Below are 12721 nucleotides of genomic sequence, written 5' to 3'. Positions count from 1 at the left end.
TATTAATAACAATGTGTACAAAAGGTTTACAAACTATGAGACCACCAGAAAAATTAGGATACCAATCCCAACACCACTTCTGCTACTCATGGAGATCTCTGTTTAGATTTCCTTCAATTGGTATCAGAACCAAGTTATTCTGATATTCCAAATTCCATTGCTGTAATGAACTTCTTTTACAGTCGTGGTGTGTTTTAAGTTTGTTCTACAATGCGTTTAAGAGTTAAATTTTTTGTGGATGTGTTGATGGATGTTTACGGGATGATTGTCACTATCTAAAGCTTTCTTTAAGTTTACAAAGTATTAATTTGTAAGGGTCCCTGTGTTTTTGGGCATAATTAACAACAAATCGAGTATGTATTCAATGTGTTTGAAGTTTTTTGAGCCATTCGTGATTAAGTTTCGAAGCATGGAGATGTTGTTCTCATCAAGGAAAAAGACCAAAGGTTGGTCGCATCGTGTAGCCCAGGCTAAACAATGTTCAGATTTGGCTAAACGATTGTGTAGAAAAGTTCTACCTGATCGTATAGTATTTACTAAACGATCGTATAGCTGATGCTCAACGATGGGGTAAAGAGTTTACTCTATCATGTAGCATTGGATGCTTGATCGCGTGGACGCTTGAGGTAAATGATTGCATAGAGTATTTGATGCTTGTTGTTTAATAGGTGCACATACTAAATGATCGTTTAGTCCAACATGCTTCATCGCATAGTCACTGGCTACACGATCACTCGGTATAAGATACTTGACGCTTGCTCTATGATCGTTTAGAGGATTGTGCTTCACTGCATTTTTGTCGTCTACTTGATCGTTTAAGGCATGCATTACACGATGTGCACTAAACGATCGCGTGACCTTCATGCTTCATCGCATAGTCAAAGGTACATGATCATTTATGCTCTCACAACATTGCTAGACGATCATAAGAAATTGTTACACGATCAGGGAGACATGACTTTGCCTGGACGATTCAAGACCCGATTTACCTGTTTGAACCGGTAGACTCATTGTTCTTTGTAATTTTTACCTGGAAAGGTGACTTAGATAGATTTATTGCAAGCATACAATAGTTGATCAATGACTTCGTTAAAAAGTTTAATGAATGAAGATCAAAAGTTGTTAAACTTTCCAAAGTAAGAGTTACTTTTGGGCAAGCCTAAAAAGTCAATTAGTTAAAATCGTTAGCCGTGTTTTTTCTAAGTAAACTAAACCCTAGGTTATAAAATACTCAATGGGAGGAAAAGATGTATATGATATGTCAATTCCACTCACGTTTCTCCCTTAATGTCCACATCGTGAGATTCATGCTTGGCCTCGTGGTGTCCTGGGAGCATCCTCTTTCGGATGGTATTTGCATGAGTCAATATCAAGGTGAACGGAGAAAGTACTTATAGTAAGTGGGTGAACGATGTGTGTCAACATGTCCTGCGGTCTCCTTCATTTGTTTATACCATGCGATCTTCTTGCACGACTTCGTGGCGCTCTGGGAGCGTCCCCCTTCGGATGGTTTGTGCGGTTGGTCAATATCAAGGTGAACTTCAGAAATGGATAGGGTCGCTTTAGTTTTTTCCCCAATCGTATTTTTTCCTTTCGGATTGGCTGCTTGGGGCGAAACTCTAGGATCTAAAATGAAGGGTCACACTTACAGGAAATTGTTAAACAAGTTAATAATTTCTTGACCAAATCAATGATGGCTAGTCGTTATAGGAATAAGAGTTGTTATGGTGTTAATGACTGGTTGAGAGTGTCTCAAATCAGAAGAGGGATAAATTGACTACCCTTCGGTGGCTTTTGTCCCATTGAAGTGTCATTGCAAAACTAGATATCACACGGGGTTCATTTAAATTTTGCTAAACTAGTTTGGATTTTGTTTTAAAGAGTATTTGCTAAAATCTAATGTAGATCAATGTGTTTATTTTTTCAGTAACATGTATTATTTTCTGTTAGTTGCCTATTTTAATTTGACCGATTATATACATTGGAAAGAGTCTCTTAAAACATTTTTTGTGGTAAACGACCTCCAGTTTTTCATGGTTGAGTGTCCTCAAGTCTCGACCCTTGATGCACCGTGAAATATTCGTAATCAATAAAGTGTGGATGAATGCTAATTCGATGGCCCGACTTCACATTTTGGCTAGCATACCTTATGCATTAGCCAAAAGAGTTGAAAACATGGTCTTTGCATGTCAGATCTAAAAACATGGTCTTTGCATGTCAGATCATGGACTCATTGCAAGAATTGTTTGAACGTCAGTTCTCAATTTTTGAGCAAAAAAGGATGGATGACAAAGAAACCAGTAGTATCAGTTCTCAAGATAATCTCCAGTCTCTCTTGAATGTTAAGGGACTAAAAGAGAAAGCAATTGTTGCTGACTCAGTTAAAGTTCATCGACGAGACTTGTTCTTTGAAATGGAACTTGGAGTTTATTTAGGTTCTGATATTGATCCCACTACTCTTCAGAAGAAGAAGAAGTCTAAAGATAGTAAATGTGATTTATTTGTCTTGGAGACGTGTTTGGTAGAGAATGATGATTCTGTCTGGATACTTGATTTAGGTGCTACTAACCACATAAGTTCTTCCTACCAAGGATTTAGTTCCTGGAAACCGTTGGAAAAGAATAGCAACTTTTGCAAAAACTCTTCTAAATTTAGGAAAACATTTTTCCTTTTATCTCACGGTTACCATGAAACCACTAATAACCCCCCATTTAATTGGTTATTAGAGAAAAAGATATAATTATCCAATAATTAATATTATTATAAATAAATATGATAACTAACTAACCATATTATATTTATAACCTATAGTTTTAATATTTCATCTCATGAAATATATAACCATAGTTCTTTTTCTATTTCATGGTCCTTAATGTAAATCACATTTACATTAATCCTCCATTCGATGTATCTCATATATCACACTGATCATATCATATATCATCGAATTTTCTCTTGTCAATTAGAACATTTCAAATCAACCCCAAGAACTGATTCTCAACTTGAATCCATTAAGCTACTAAGGGGACTTTATGGACCTGTAGCTTGAAGCTCCAACGGTACGTGAATAAATGACTAAACTCTTTAGTCATGAGATCCACCATCCGTTAACTACCAAGCACTCCACTAAAGACCAACAACTGCACTCTTCTTACTACAGATATATTTTGTGTCCATATCAACCAATCAACAGTGAGATAACCCTTCACAGATCGCTCGTAAGTACAACTGGGCCAATAACTATTATGCTCCTATAGTTACATCTAACTCCTTAAGTACTACTGATCCCTCTATGAACATAAGTCATAGTCCTACTATGACTGAGTCATTTCTTCCAAAGAGAAGCTATTGTCACTATGTTCAAGACTTAGAATCATCCCTTAAGGGAGTAATCTATCTACTTACCCCTACTTCAGGGAAGGAGTGAATTTCATCTTGTGTAACTAAGTTCCCAGGTCCCAAATCAGACAAATCCCCACAAAGGTAGGCATGTTGAGTTGCCACTCTTACCCATACTAATCAAAGGACTGCCCTCAAAGGCAAGAGTTCCCAAAACACTCAGGATTGAGGTCATGACACCTATGGTCGTTTAGGTGCGATGTAAGTCTCACGTATCAACGATGTTATATAAAGAGACTAGTCATCTCGTGGTCCAGCCTTATACAAACTCTTTGTATAGGACACCCCCGCTCGCATGTCTTCACATGAATGGTCAAGATCTACTATCTATAGTAGTTCATAACACTTGGAAACCTCTACAAAGCGGATCGTATCTGTAGTGTCACAAGATCAAGTATCCCTCTTTAATCCTTATACTACAGACCTTTTTTAGGTTATCACTTAAGGCATGATCTACTTGTATATCTCATATACATGTTTAAGTTTATATACAATAACCATGGAGCTTTGTTTATTGGATATGAGTAAATGCCAAATAAAATAACTCTAATTTTATTCATCAGAATGTGTACAGTTTACAAACTACGAAACTCCGGGAGAATTAGGACACCAATCTCTATAGTGTCAAAAAGGAGAAACAGAACCTTGTTGGACATGGTTCGATCTATGATGAGTTATGCTCATCTTCCATACTTGTATTGAGGATTTGCAATGGAGACTGCATGTTATACTTTGAACAAAGTTCCCTCGAAAAATTGTTATGAAACACCGTTTTAGCAATGGAGAGGCCGTAAAGGTAGTTTACACCACTTCAAGATTTGGGGATGTTCGACCCACGTGCTAGGGACTAACCCTAAAAAGTTGGAACCAAATTTGAAAGTTTGCCTCTTTATAGGCTACCCCATGGAAACGAGGGGTGGATATTTCTATGATCCAAGTCAGAATAAGGTATTTGTGTCTAAAAATGCTGACTTCTTGGAAGAAGATCACATCAGGGATCAAAACCACGAAGTAAGCTTGTTTTAAATGAGAATTCTAGTGAGACTACTAAGAGTTCAACAAGAGTTGTTGAACGAACTGATAGATCAACAAGAGTTGTTGATATCGGTTCATCTAGTCAACCATCTCAAGAGTTGAGATTGCCTCGACGTAGTGGGAGGGTTGCGAACCCACCGGAACGCTACATAGGTTTGACTAAAGACCAAGACCTCATGTCTGATGATGGAGTTGAGGATCCATTGTCTTATAAGAAAGTAATGGAGGATGTTGACAAAGATGAATGGATTAAAGCCATGAATCAGAAAATGGAGTCTATGAACTTCAAATCCATCTGGGAACTTGTGGATACGCCTGATGAGTTAAAAGAAGTGGATCTACAAGCGACAACGAGTTGTAGATGAAAAGGTGCAGACCTTTAAGGCTAGACTCGTGGCAAAAGGTTATACCCAGGTCGAGGGAGTGGACTATGAGGAAACTTTCTCACCTGTTGTCATATTGAAGTCTATCAGGATTCTCTTGTCTATAGCCACATTTTATGATTATGAGATATGGAAAATGGACGTCAAGACTGCCTTTCTGAATGGTAATCTTGAGGAGACCATTTACATGGCTCAACTAGAGAGATTCATTGTTCCAAATCAAGAGCAAAAGGTTTACAAGCTTAATAGGTCCATTTATCGGCTGAAACAAGCATCTAGATTATGGAATATTAGATTTGATAGTGCGATCAAATCGTTTGGCTTTGATTAGAATGCTGATGAATCTTGTGTTTACAAGAAAATCATCAACAACTTAGTAGTTTTCTTGGTACTGTATGTGGATGATATCCTACTCATTGGGAATAATGTAGGTTTTCTCACAGACATTAAGAAGTGGCTAGTCGCCCAATTCCAAATGAAAAATTTAGGAGAGGTGCAGTTTGTTTTAGGGATCCAGATCATTTGAGATCGGAAGAACAAAAGGTTGGCCTTGTCTCAGGCATCATACATTGAGACATGTAAGCGAGGGTGTTCTATACAAAGAGTTTGTATAAGACCGAACCACGAAATGAATAGTCTCGCTATAAAACACCGTTGATAAAAGAAACTTACATTTCACCAGGATGACCATAGGTGACTTGACCTGAATTCTGAGTGAATTGTGAACTCCTGCTATGATGGTGATCCTTTGATTTGCATAAGTGAGAGTGGCCTGCATCGCCAACTTAATATGCTTCCATTTTGGGAATTCATTTGATTGGGGGCTGGGAACGCAACTTCACAAGAATGAATTCACCCATTCTCTATAGTTAGAGAAAGTAAAAATATTGCTCTGTTGGCTAATTCTGGGGCTTGAACAATGTAGTGCCTCATCCTCTCCTGGAACGAGAGGGGTTTATTCATAGTTGGGCTATGACTTATTGTTCATTAGAGGGATTAGTTGTACTTAAGGAGTTAGATGTAACTACAAGGGCAAAATAGTAATTTTGGTCCAGCTGTACTTACGAGCAATTTGTGAAGGGCCAGTCTTTAGTGGAGTAACCGAAAAATAATGGAAGCTGGTTAATTTAATTAAAGAGTTTAATTAATTAATCAAGTACCATTGGAGCTTTAATCTATAGGTCCATAAGGTCCCCTTGATAGCTCAACTGAGATTATTGAGAATCGAATTAATTTTGGATTAATTTGAATTGTTCAAATTAATTGAGGATATAATTAATTCATGTACTTGATACATTACAATATAAAGTTTTATTTGAGAGGAAATAAATATTTGAATATGATTCAAATATTAATTATATGAATGTGATTTACATAAATACTATATATTAAATTTAATATGAATTTGATTTATATTAAATATTATAGGTTAAGTGAAAGAATATTAAACTATAGGTTATATTATATGTGATATAATAAAAACTATAGGTTATATGTTATATTAGATATATTATATGGTTTAACATATAATATATATATAATAATAAGGTAGTTATTATATATTTGTTTATATATTAAATTATTTTAAATTAGTTTTAATCTTAAGAACTTATTGGGGGGAGTTATTTTTTATAACTCCGTCCCTTTATTTCTCTCCAGAACGTGGAAGTGGGAGGTGGTTGATTAGGATTCATCTTCTCCCTTCCATTCAACGCAGGAAAATACACAGTGCTCACTGCCCCAAAATTTTTTTGTGTTTTTCTCTTCCTCTCCCAAAATTATTATGAAGCCCACTCTTCATGTAGATTCTCAACCTTAAAGAGAATACGGAGGTTTCCACTTTGGTGGTGTCCAACCAAATTTGGATTTGGCATTGCTGCGTCTTGGTGTTTGTGTTTGAAGAAGATCCATGAGATCGTGACTGAAGAGGATTATGTGAAGAATTTTGTGACTTCAAGGGTTAGTATTTTCTAAACCTTCAATTCCTCATTTTGTTTAAGCATGCTGTAAATTTTTTACTCCATATTGTTTCCGTCCTCTATAATTTTACGTTTCTGTGAAAAACAAAAAATTGAGATCCGATCACACTTCCGCACGATTTTCACAAACCTACAATTGGTATTAGACCATGCCTTTATGAGTCCCAATTTTATTTTTTTTAAATTAAATTTAGAGTAATGGTGGGTACTATTTTTTCTTCTGCATTTATGATGACGAATGTGGGGTTTGCATTTGATCAATAAATGGCAAAGGGAAATGATCCTTCTTGGTGGATACATTGAGTATTCTATAATCCATGCAAATCCTCTACCCAGTCATTGTGCGGGTGGGTATCATCTCATTTTCATTGTTAGCAACCACGGTTATTCCTTCCTTCTTGGGCATGCTCTATACTGGACTCACACACTGGTTGTCAGAAGTAGGGTAAATGACTCATGCATCGAGCCATTTGATTATCTCTTTTTCAACAAAGTCTTTCATTAGGGTTTAGTTTGCATTAACGTTGAATGGATCCAATGTGTCCCTTTTCTAAGCATATCTTATGCATGTAATATGTTGGATGGATGCCATGGATGTTCACTAATGTCCATTCTATGACTCTGCTATGTTTCTTTAGCACTTGTAAAATAGATTTTTCGTCTGATGTGTCCAGTTGGGAAAATATGATGATTGGCAAAGTATTGTTCTGTCCCAAGTACGCATACTTCAAGTGCACTGGCAGTAACTTCAATTCTAGAATTGGTGGCCCTTCGAGTGATGGTTTTGTTTTCTTCGCTTCTCTATCATGCAAATCCAACGATTCAAATTTCCCCTTTGTTTCATTTTCCATGTAAACAACTTCATTAGGATTAGATTCAATGTCCTCGCTTTCAATTTCCCTTTCCAATGCGTCCAATAATTGATAAGACTACACTCGTCGGGATTCTTCAACGCATTGAACACGGTGAATTTAACTTCTTGGTCATTCAAACTCATTGTTAACTCCCCCTGATGGACGTCAATGAAGGCTCTTACAGTTGATAGAAATGGCCTACTCAAGATGATTAACACTTCTCTGTTTGCTTCATAATCTAAAATTATGAAGTTATCTGAAAAAATAAATTTGTCAACCTATATAAGAATGTCTTCAATTTTCCTTCAGGGTGCACGATGGATCTGTCAACAAGTTGGAGTGAGACAGTGGTAGGTTTAGCCTCCAAAATCTTCAATTTCTTGAAGATTAAGAGAGGCATCAAGATAATATTGGCTTCAAGATCTCATTGTGTGCACCTAAATCAATTCCCCCAATTGAGCAAGGAGTTGCAAAACTGCCAAGGACCTTCATTTTCTATAGGATCCTTCTTTTAAAGAATGTGTTGGACTCTTATGTCAATGCTACAGTTTCAAATTCGCCAACTTTTCTTTTCTTGGACAAAATGTCATTTAGAAATTTAACATAGCTTGACATTTGTTCCATTGCCTCAACAAGTGGGATATTCACATGGAGCTGTTTAAGAACATCAATGAAGCATCTAAATTGGTTTTCGTCATTCTTTTTCCTTAATCGTTGTGGAAAGGGAGGTTGTGGACACATCTTAGATGATGCTTTCGAAGTTGATGCCTTCCCAGAGGAACTCATGGGTTCAACATTTTCAATTTTCTTACTTCTCTTTAGCACTTCTTTATCCTCCTCGTTGTCATGCATCAATTTTTCTTTCTTAAAACTCTGTGTTGTTTTATTGGTGTATTGATCAATTGGTTGTTCCTTTGCTTGTTTATTCGGTTGGTATGTTGTTGAATCTGTTTTCTCTGTTCTTTCAGTCAATAGTTTTCCACTCCTTAGTTTCACGACTTGAGACTGTTCCATTCTTGTGTTCCCCGCATGTCTTGGGGCCTCTATTTTATTCGGTAGGGTTCCTCTTGGTTCAGTTTTTATCTCTTCAACTTCTCATCTTCATCTCTAGACTTCGAATTGAAGAGGCATGACTTTGCAAAAGAACATCATTATTCTGCATATACTATTTCAGTAAGACTTTCAACAGGGAAGATGGGTTTGATGCTTGTGGCAGTTGGCTGTGCGGTTGTTGATTTCTTTTATAACCTTGGTGGAATCCTTGTGGTCCACCATTATTTGTGTACTAACCACCTTGTCATTATGATTATAGTTGCTGATTTCCACCCAAGAGAAATTTTGATTGTTTCTACATCTAGGATTGTATATGTTCAAATAGGGGTCATGATTGATGAAGCATACGAACTATGGTTTTTGTGGGCACATCTCTAATGGATGTGGCTTTCCACATCCGACGCATTCTAGGTCAACAATTTGATTCACTGCATGTACTTGGCTATTATTTCCTGTATTGACTTGGTTCAGTGCTATAGTTTGTAGTAAATTGGTCATCGCGGCCATTTGAGATTACAACGCGATGACTGCATCATTTTTCGACCTTATAGTGTTATTTCTTTGTCTGTTCGATCTCGATCCAAAACCATTATCCTCCCAATCCCGATTCTTCAAAATTCTATCTAAGATGGTATTTGCTTTAGCATATGTCTTGTCCAAAAGTCCTACTACTTGCTCTGAATTCTTGTTCAGCCCATCGCAAAAGATCTTCATTTACACATGATCCAGTACACCATATTGCAGACAATTTCTCACAACTTTCTTCAATCACGTCCATGCATCGTTGAGTGTTTCCTGATCCTTTTGTTCAACATTGGTAATATCTCATCTCCTTTTGGCATTTTCTATAGAAGGGAAATACTTCTTCATGAATTGTTCCACCATTTGTTCCCACGTGGTTATCTCACCTGGTTCTAAGGAGTAAGCCCACTGTCTCACTTTCTCATTCAAAGAGAAAGGGAAGAGTGTCAGCTGGATTTCCTCTGCGATAATATTTGGGTGAATGTATTGCATATCTCGGGGTTTTCAAATGGCCTTGTGGATCCTCTCCATAGACTGTCTTGCAGTCTGGAGCATTTGCAACATCACAAGCTTCATTTAAAATCTAGCTCCTTCGAAGGTTGGTCGCATGATACCTGGTAATAAATCATAAAGGTTTGACGATGCATACTCCCTTATAGGTCTATTGCAATCATGAACAAAGAGAATTGGATGAGCTGGTGCTAACGCATTATTTGTATTGTTTGCCGCATTCTATGCACTAAGGTTGTTGGTCACTATTGGTGTGTTGGGGTTGTTCTCATTTAGTTGGTCTCCCATGTTTCTATTTCTTAATATTCTTCGTCTATTTTCTCTATTTCTCTTCTGAAATGTTCTTTCAATCTTAGGGTCAAATACGAATTTAGGCGAAGTGCCTTCTCTCATATACTATCTGTGACACTCTTTTGACTTAAGTGCACAATACACCATTGATTGAGGTCTTGCAAAAATCAAACAAAAATTCGAACAATGATAAGTTTATAAATCTCTGGCAACGGTGCAAAAAACTTGTTGCATTTAAAATGATTGCAATGAACAATAGCCTTATGTCGTGCCTATACTAAATGAATTGGTGTGTATATATGGATCAAACACAAGTTTTTCTTACTTAAACACAACTATAAGCTTAAACAAGGTTTCCCGTTGAGTCCAAAGTCGAACACGAGGATTTACACTAAAGATATGTTTGGATTCAAAAAATGATTTTATGTGATGAAGATTAGGTGATATGTTGAGTGAGTGTTTATGTAACTAAAATGACAACTAAATAATTACAAGTGACAGTGGCAGTGGATGATGGTAATGGTGAAGATGAATAATGTGGATGTGATGCGATGATCGGTGTGCGATGGGTGATAATGCGATGGATGATGAAGTATATGGTGTTGATGGTGGTTGCAAGTGATAGTGAGTGATGGTGCATCGAGTCGATATGGAATTGGAAATGGTGATGACAATAGCAAACACAATGAAACAACGTGCGTGGAATATGAAGGTAATATCAATGAATAAAACAAGGTTGAAAAATATTTACTAACATTTTCCTATGTTGTTGGAGTTGATGCCCTAAATCTCGTGGGTTTCGTAGTTTGTTAATTATTTGTACAAAAATTATTTATTTCATAAAATAAAGTGTTATTTTATTAGACATTTACATTAGCCTAATCTAATAAATTAAGATCCAAGGTTATTTTATGTCACTTAAACATGTATGTAGTTGACATACAAGTGGATCATGTTTAAGTAATAACTTGAACGGTCTGTAGTATATGGATAAGGCTAGGTACCTCATCTTAGTAACACTACAGATACGACCCACTTTGTAATTGTTACAATAGTTTAGAGTGTTACAAATGATCTAATCCTGATCATTCATATGGAGACATGTGAGTGGGGGTATCTTATACAAAGATTTTGTATAAGATTGGACCACAAAATGATTAGTCTCTCTTTATAACACCATTACTTGAAGAGACTTACATTTCAATAGGTAACTTGACCTTAATCTTGAGTGAATTGTGAACTTCTGCCTATGAGGGCAATCATTTGATTTATATGGGTGAAGTGGCCGGTTTCGCTGGCTCAATATGCCTACCATTTTGAGGATTTGTTCGCATGGGGAGCTAGGAATACAACTACACAAGATAGAATTCATTCCTTCCTGTCTTGAGAGAAAGTAGATAAATTGCTCCCTTAAGAACTGATTCGGGTCTTGAACAATGAAGAGTCTCACACTCCGACTGGCCAGAAAGGGGTCTAGTTTATAGTTGGACTATAACTAATTATTCATTAGAGGGATCGGTGGTATTTAAGGAGTTAGATGTAATCATAGAGGTAAAATGGTAATTTGACCCAGTTGTAGTTATGAATAATTTGTGAAGGATCAACTTACTATTGATTGGTTGTATCCATGGATAGAAATATATCTACGGTACGAAGAGTGCAGTTGTCGGTCTTTAGTGGAGTGACTGATAATTAAATATTGATTATTTAATTAAAGAGATAAATTAATCAATCTTATATCATTGGAGCTTCTAATCTGTAGGTGTATAGGGTCCCTTACTAGCTCATTAAAGGTTAAATAAGGATAAGTTAATTTTGGATTAATTTGAACTGTTCAGATTAAATAAGAGAAATAATTATATAAGATACAATTAATGTAATGTATATAGATACATTATATTATAAAGTTAATTTTGACTGAGATTCAAAATTATACTTTATTATATGAGAGAAATATTTGAATATGATTCAATTATTATTTCTATAAATATGATTCATATAAAACTATAGGTTATGTGAGAGAATATTATTTGAATATGATTCAAATTAAATTAAATATGTGATATTTAATTATGATTTAATATATATCTTAATTCTATTTATTTAATTATGATTTAATATATATCTTACTTAAATTAATATTATTAAATTATATTTAATGATATTAAATATACGGTACATAGGAGTAGGGAGTCGTTTGAGAAATAACTTCCCCTCTCTCACAAAAGAACGTAAGAAGTGGTGTGAGAAAAATAGAACATTGAGACATATGGTGAAAAACTATGTGCAAGAATTTTCCACCCAAGAACTCTCTCTAAACTCACATTCCTTTACTGAAATTGAAGAGCCCACAACTCTTTCAATTCCTACCTTGAGAATAGTAAGGAATATCAACGTGGAAGTGTCCTGTATTGGAGAATAGTGCAGTGTTTAAAGGTTTTGATTTGGTGTTCATTGGGTTGAAGTTTTGGTGTTCATGCTACATTGAGTTCAAGGTTTGGAGAGAAAATTCGTGAAGAATAAATTTCTACAAGTATGAGTCATTTCTCTTTCTCTTCCTCTCATATAGAAAGCATGCTTATAGGAATTATTTTTAATTTTTATCCTATTATTCATTATGTATGAATTTCTTTGCATTTTGCGTGTTTTCAAATTGAATTTCGATTGCACAATATTCACGTGTTTCCGTAACGGA

Source organism: Benincasa hispida, chromosome 4 (assembly GCF_027475165.1).
Source record: "Benincasa hispida cultivar pf3 chromosome 4, pf3_genome.v1.1, whole genome shotgun sequence".
Lineage (NCBI taxonomy): Eukaryota > Viridiplantae > Streptophyta > Magnoliopsida > Cucurbitales > Cucurbitaceae > Benincasa > Benincasa hispida.
Note: the sequence above shows the minus strand (reverse complement) of the source record.